Source organism: Lolium rigidum, chromosome 7 (genome assembly GCF_022539505.1).
Source record: "Lolium rigidum isolate FL_2022 chromosome 7, APGP_CSIRO_Lrig_0.1, whole genome shotgun sequence".
Lineage (NCBI taxonomy): Eukaryota > Viridiplantae > Streptophyta > Magnoliopsida > Poales > Poaceae > Lolium > Lolium rigidum.
Genome location: NC_061514.1, coordinates 334,742,318 through 334,750,754, shown reverse-complemented (window position 1 = coordinate 334,750,754; position 8,437 = coordinate 334,742,318).

Genomic DNA, 8,437 nt, shown 5'->3' with positions numbered 1-8,437 from the left:
ACAAATCGTCTGTTTTGGCGTGTTGGATCCTTACATGTGAGTTCTAATTTAGGAATAACTAATTTAAATAAAACAAATCTACCCATGTTGTCATCTTATGTAACCTAGTTAGTGGAAAAAATAACAAACTTGCAATACGACAGTTATTCGAAAAACCTGCTCACATAACTGAGCTAGCATGTACGAAGATACAAGGCTTTCAGGGAATGAGCTAGGTCACCAATAACTTCAATCCGAATTACGGATTATGTTATTGAAGCTTTTTTCTCTAAAGACCTAGGTTTATTGAATCCATAAGAAAATCACTTTTGGTGTAAGATCACTCAAACAAGAGTTTTAGTTTTCATTTAACTCTTCTCTTACCGAAAGAATGATTTTGTTGTGTTGGTTGTGTATCAATGGCTGGAGATAGGTCTGGGCATGAGGCTTCACCTGCAGATGTGCGTTAGTATATGAGATTTAAAAGATAAAATGAATCTCACATGTAAGGATATATATATCAAGGTGAAGATGCAATTGTAGGTGATGCGTCCTAATGAACACCGTAATGTTGCGGACCGTGGTATGGATCAATAATCCACCTCGAGTTCCAACGCAGCATGTGAAATCATGGTATTTAAGATAAATCAGATAACAACCTTCAGTTTGTTGATGTCACCGTTACTCCCTAGAAGATAATTACACAAATGAGACATAAATGTTGTTAGTTGAGCATGGCATCGAATCATGCAACTAACTATATTCAAACCTTAATAATTTTACCAAGCTCTCTGGTTCGGATACCTATCAAACCTTCAAGATCGTGATAAAAAAATTAAATACTAGAAATGGATATCTACTCCCATATTGCGCAATATCTCATAAGTAGTTACATGCACATGATACTGCGAATTTAGACCTCGGCCCATATCCCAAGACGAAATTCACACATGATTAGATCAACAATAGTGTAAACATTGTATTATAAATCTCAACGAGATGGATGATGGTTAGTCTTACAATGTCGCCAATCGTGAGTAAATCAAGATTTAAAGTAGAGGGGAGAGGATGGAAATGATGATGATGATGAGGTTAAGTCGATGGCGGCGGCGATTGGGCTTCAGTGGACATTAGATCTCACTATGTCAGAATGTGGTTTTTCTCTACGTGTGTCTCTCAAATGCCATCGGTAATGTTTTATATTGGGTTTGATGAGGCGAAGCCACCGACACATGGTATAGTAAGGCCACATAGGCAGGCCCGACCCTGCTAATGCTTGTTCAGTCTTCTTCAACTCAGCTCTGGATCCTGGTTGACTTGGTGATGTTTCGAGCTCGTGATTTTTCATTAATTGCTTTTGATTTCCTCCTAAATACTTCCATTTCCGCACAAAACAAATGAAAAGGGAGATTTGAACATCTTGGCATTCACTAGCACTTATTAGTGGATCTAGGAAGATATTCGCTTCATATTATAACTAAATTTCTTGGTTTATATGGAGATAAAGTGATCATTTTCACGAGCCATCAACATCCCCAAATTTAAACCTTGAGCGTCCTTGAGCAAGGTGCAAAAATCATAAGGAATGAGGAGTCTAAACCGAAATCTGTACCTAATAATAAATGAGCTAATATTTCCTTGGTTTCGTCTGTTGAACTGCGCTTTCGTCCAACCCACTATACGTTTTCCTATCTCCCCCTCATACTCCTATTCGTTGGTTCGTGTTCCTAAAGGAAACTTATCGGTGCGATTCGACGGTATCTCTACAGCGCATTGTATCAACCTGTCTCCCTCGGTTTCCTTATACGACCCATCGCTCCAACACTGAGTCAGGCACAATTAACGAGCAAGCAATCTCTTGATGCCCGATCTCCCTGTCACGTACGACTCGCAACTCGCAAGGGATCTTTTGGTTGCCCGATATAGTCTCCACTTTGGCCCATTGGCAATAAAAGGAACTCCATCTCGAGCCCTACTTCGTCGGCTGCTTCCGCAGCTATGCGGCTCGAGTGCTCGATCGAGCCTCCAAGAATCGATCGATATTGACGACAGGGCGGCGGCGCGACTCGCATGAACAAGGCGGATCATGAAAACAAGGACGCCCTAGAATCGTGGGGCACCACTGCCATGGTCGATCGCTGTAGCGTCGACTCCAGGAGAAGCATCTCAATGCCTCAAGCTCTGGCCTGGCGCGTTGCTTCCACGCGCATGACTGGTAGAACCGCCTCCGACGCATCGTCGATCTCCGTGTGCAGCACCACGGGAGTGGCCGATCCTTGCCCGGCGTGTCACCTCCGCGCGCAGCAGCTGCTCGTGGGTGCTAGCAGAACATGCATGGAGTAGCCTTCTTTTTCTAGAAGAACGAGGAGAATCTAGCTGGTGAGTGCTAGCGTGTTATGTTGCTAGCTGCGTTGCATATACGATGTTTGTATCTTGAATTCTTGATGTTGTTGGATATAATTATATAAAGGCACTGCAATATTGCTCTAGGTGAGTCGTCGCCCACTCGCCCTAATAATTATATAAAGGCACTGCAATATCGCTCGGAAGTGGCTCGACAGACGACCTTGGCAGAGAGACGAGCGCGTGGACGGCGGGAGGGCAGAAAAGCCACCGCGCACACGCGCGACGTGGCAAGGAGGGCAATACCATGGCCGGTGGTGGGGACGACGCGGGTTTTTATGATGACCGGCGGCAAGCTGGAGCGGCAAGGCAACACTTGAGGCCACGGTCAAATTGGTGCACAACTCCGAAAACTGCGAGCCATCGTGAGGCGCCTGATGGCTTGCGCGCGTGGAAGCGGCTAGGTAGCAGATGTTCCCGACACACCGCGTGATGAGGACGAGGACGAGCCTGGCCAGTGCGAGGCGTGCGTCGAAAACAAGTCCATATAGAACTCGTCGCGGCCAGCTCGGCGCCGCTGACAACGCGGAGATTGCAACGGATAACTGTGAGCAGCTCAACATAGCACCTTGTGATGGTTGCACTAAACCCACAGTCCAAAGGAGGCGCCGGCCTGGGCCGCCGCTGGCGGGATTGAGGCGAGCACATAGCAGATCGAGGCCATCAGCGCCACATAAAATGTGATTTGCGTCCGCTGCCGATTTGCTGCCTCCTAGGGTCTAGCGAAGATGAAAACTATTCCCATCTTTGTTTCAAAAAAAAAAACTATTCCCGGCTTCTTTTTTGGATCGGGACACACCCTCCTATTGGTAAGGTGGGATCTGCTGCCACATTTTAAGTCAGGTTCAATTGATGATCAGACTTTTTTTGGAGCACGACCCCCACTTGCTTTGTTTCTAAAGCTCGATTTTCCATATTATCCCAACGTGACTGGCTTCTATGGATTTTTCGCTTAAAGATTGGTGCATTCAAAAGTGATCATATTGGACCATCTCCATTGCCCACGGAAAAAAGCTCGGTGAAGGTTTTTATTGGTGTGGAATATAAGAATTTGAATGGAATTTCACAGCAATGAATTTCTTATGGTGGTGCCGGAAATGATCCCATGTGTCTTATTTTAACATCTATTCTTTCTTTGTTGTGTTGTCATGTTGCAATGAACATCGTCGCTGGTCTCTTGGCAATACTATCAAGCTTGCATGGTCGCGCTGGCGCATGTTAATTTATTAAAAAATTATTACTAGTTTCTCGCGTTTGGCACCTGTCACCAACATACTCCAAAGCAAACTTCTTAGTTTTATTCCGTTGCAACGCACGAGCAGTTGTCCTAGTAATAAAAATGCTAGTCATTACATATCCTGAGATTATTAACAACAACGGGACATGCCCATTTGGTGGACCTGATTCCGAGAAACTCATCCTCTGTGGCCTTGCTCCTCTTGGATGCCCTTGTGTTAACATCTTACAATGGTAACCCTGGAAAAAAATTAGCACACTTTGGTTCCAATAGATTAGAGCAGTAATTAGTTCTCTACAAATTACGTGTAAAGATCTCCTCAAAATAATACTACAATACATGCTCAAAAGAAAAACGGTTCATACTCATCTATGAACTAAGATTGGCAATATCGATATGTTGTGCAAAGATTTTCATAAAGTACTTGGAGGATCGAAAGAGAAACGCATTGTAGATCGTTGATGCAAAAGAACTTGATCCAAAATAGAATAAATAAAGAGATCCTCAAAGGTGGTTGTTGGAGAGTTTGGAGGAAGAAGAACCAAGAAAATGAAGTTTTGCGATCTACGGTTACCTTCTCGTGTGATACGAGTGGTTGCGGGCTTGGTACGGGCGCGTGGTACGGACGGGCATGCCCGTACCAATGCTCGTAATCTGTTAGTGGCCCTCAATCTACTGATCCTAGATGCGGTATGGGCATTCGGTACATGTCTGTCTACCCGTACTGCTGCTTGTACTGAGCGGTTCAACAGTCGCAGGAGGCGGGAGGTCATTGAGTACCTCGGACACGGGATCAATGGGGGCTTCTACTACATCGACCTTGGGGGGGCGGAGCTTAGCACCCCTCAGCACCTGGCCGTGATCACCGTGCTCCCGAAGCAGGATCCCCCGCTACAGATCGAGGTGACAGTCGACACGATCCGCGCCGGGCTCGCTCAGTTGGAGTCGACTTGGGTGTGGAACGTGAGAGAGATCTCGCCTACTGAGTTTGCAGTGGCGTTCCCCTCGGCTGGGCTCCTTCGCGCCCTATCCTGGAGCAACACGACCATCCTTCCTGCTAACAACATCGGCGTCTCTGTCAGGCCGTCTTGTGTGGATCCCGTTACTGTGGCTACTTTGTCGGAGGTTTGGGTCCGGGTCCACGGTATTCCTGAGGAGGCGAGGAGTGAGCATATCATCGAGCTCATTTCCCAGACCATTGGCAAGCTTGTCACCGTGGACCCTCTCTCCCTCCCAGGTGCCGGGCCGGTGCGCATGCTGATCCTATGCCCGGACCCCGTGAAGCTCGCTTGCACTCTTCCCCACGTCTTCTTCGGGAAGGGTGGCCGGGCCTTGACGGTTGAGGTGGAGGGGGACGAGGCTCAGGCGGGGTCTAAGTCTCCCTCCCCCGAACCCTCTCAGCCCCACCCCGACGATGACGCCGAGGATGAAGATGATTCCTCCGACGGAGACTCTGAGGATGACGGGGGCGGTGACGGCGAGGAGTCCGCTCTGCGTCAGCTTCCTACTACCGGGGCCGGGGCTGCTGCGGCTCCGGACGCCAGACCTGGGGCGCAGTCGGCGCTACCTGGGTCGGCACTGCTTCACAAGAGCGCGCTGGCCAAGCTGGGGACATCTTTCCCCCGCGCTCCCCGGTCGTCACCGTGGCGTCCGGCGGCCTGCCCATCATGGAGTACAGGTCCAACTTCCCACAAGAGACGTCGTCGGCGAGCGTGGGGTTGGACGTGTGCCCCCCGCAGTCGCCGAGGTCGCCAGGTCTGGTCTGCTACACGCGCTCCCCGGGCTCTACTCCCACCTCACCCATGGGCCCTGCGACCCCGGGTCATACCGTCCTGGAGCCAGCCTCGGTCTTCCCCGACACTCCCGTGGCTGGCGCCAAGGCGAGGGCCCCGAGGTGCCTGCGCCAGTCCACCCAGCCGTCCCGCCACAGCGCTAGGCTCGCTCGCTCCCATACCGGGGCGGAGGCGATGGAGCCGACGGTTGCTAAGCAGGCTGAGAGGCGGGCTGCGGCCCGTAACCTCGACTTAGGTACCCACCCCATGGTGCGTGTAGTTGACACGTCTGTTGGGAACCCCAAGAGGAAGGTGTGATGCGCACAGCAGCAAGTTTCCCTCAGTAAGAAACCAAGGTTATCGAACCAGTAGGAGTCAAGGAACACGTGAAGGTTGTTGGTGGCGGAGTGTAGTGCGGCGCAACACCAGGGATTCCGGCGCCAACGTGGAACCTGCACAACACAATCAAAGTACTTTGCCCCAACGTAACGGTGAGGTTGTCAATCTCACCGGCTTCGCTGTAAACAAAGGATTAGATGTATAGTGTGGATGATGATGATTGTTTGCGAAGAACGAGTAAAGAACAATTGCAGTAGATTGTATTTCAGATGTAAAGAATTGGACCGGGGTCCACAGTTCACTAGTGGTGTCTCTCTCATAAGATAAACGGATGTTGGGTGAACAAATTACGGTTGGGCAATTGACAAATAAAGAAGGCATAACAATGCACATACATATATCATGATGAGTACTATGAGATTTAATCGGGGCATTACGACAAAGTACATAGACCGCTATCCAGCATGCATCTATGCCTAAAAAGTCCACCTTCAGAGTTATCATCCGAACCCCTTCCGGTATTAAGTTGCAAACAACAGACAATTGCATTAAGTATGGTGCGTAATGTAATCAACACAAATATCCTTAGACAAAGCATCGATGTTTTATCCCTAGTGGCAACAGCACATCCACAACCTTAGAACTTTCCGTCACCGTCCCAGATTCAATGGAGGCATGAACCCACTATCGAGCATAAATACTCCCTCTTGGAGTCACAAGTATCAACTTGGCCAGAGCCTCTACTAGCAACGGAGAGCATGCAAGAACATAAACAACATATATGATAGATTGATAATCAACTTGACATAGTATTCAATATTCATCGGATCCCAACAAACACAACATGTAGCATTACAAATAGATGATCTTGATCATGATAGGCAGCTCACAAGATCTAACATGATAGCACACTGAGGAGAAGACAACCATCTAGCTACTACTATGGACCCATAGTCCAGGGGTGGACTACTCACACATCGTGACTCTCGGTACTGGGGTATTCGCGACGAAGGCTTTAAGTAGGCGGAAGGGCAGGTCAGGAGGCGTCACGGGGGGGCCACACGCTAGGGCCGCGTGGGCCCCCCTAGGTCGCGCCGCCCTAGTGTGGCGGCGCCCCGTGGCCCCACTTCGTATCTCCCTCGGTCTTCTGGAAGCTTCGTGGAAAAATAAGCCCCTGGGCGTTGATTTCGTCCAATTCCGAGAATATTTCCTTACTAGGATTTCTGAAACCAAAAACAGCAGAAAACAGACAGCGGCTCTTCGGCATCTCGTCAATAGGTTAGTGCCGGAAAATGCATAATAATGACATATAATGTGTATAAAACATGTGAGTATCATCATAAAAGTAGCATGGAACATAAGAAATTATAGATACGTTTGAGACGTATCAAGCATCCCCAAGCTTAGTTCCTACTCGCCCTCGAGTAGGTAAACGATGACAAGGATAATTTCTGAAGTGACATGCTATCATAATCTTGATCAATACTATTGTAAAACATATGAGATGAATGCAGCGATTCGAAGCAATGATGAAGATAATGAGTAAAAAAATGAATCATATAGCAAAGACTTTTCATGAATAATACTTTCAAGACAAGCATCAATAAGACTTGCATAAGAGTTACTCATAAAGCAATAAATTCTTAGTAGAAAGCTTTGAAGCAACACAAAGGAAGATATAAGTTTCAGCGGTTGCTTTCAACTTCAACATATTTATCTCATGGATAATTGTCAACACAAAGTAATATAACAAGTGCAATAGGTAAACATGTAAGAATCAATGCACACAATTGATACAAGTGTTTGCTTATGGGATAGAAAGAATAGGTAAACTGACTCAACAATAAAGTAGAAGAATGGCCCTTCACAGAGGGAAGCATGGATTACTATATTTGTGCTAGAGCTTTTCATTTTGAAAACATAGAAACAATTTTGTCAACGGTAGTAATAAAGCATATGTGTTATGTATAACATATCCTATAAGTTGCAAGCCTCATGCATAGTACACCAATAGTGCTCGCACCTTGTCCTAATTAGCTTGGATTAACATGGATTATCATTGCATAGCATATGTTTCAACCAAGTGTCACAAAGGGGTACCTCTATGCCGCCTGTACAAAGGTCTAAGGAGAAAGCTCGCATTGGATTTCTCGCTTTTGATTATTCTCAACTTAGACATCCATACCGGGACAACATAGACAACAGATAATGGACTCCTCTTTAATGCATAAGCATTCAACAACAGTTAATATTCTCATAAGAGATTGAGGATTAATTGTCCAAACTGAAACTTCCACCATGAATCATGGCTTTAGTTAGCAGCCCAATGTTCTTCTCTAACAATATGCATACTCAAACCATTTGATCATGAAAATCGCCCTTACTTCAGACAAGACGAACATGCATAGCAACTCACATGATATTCAACAAAGGTAAAAGTTGATGGCGTCCCCAGAAACATGGTTACCGCTCAACAAGCAACTTATTAAGAAATAAGACACATAACTACATATTCTTCACCACAATAGTTTTTAAGGCTATTTTTCCCATGAGCTATATATTGCAAAGACAAAGGATAGAATTTTTAAAGGTAGCACTCAAGTAATGTACTTTGGAATGGCAGAGAAATACCATGTAGTAGGTAGGTATGGTGGACACAAATGACATGGTTTTTGGCTCAAAGATTTGGATGCACGAGAAGAATTCC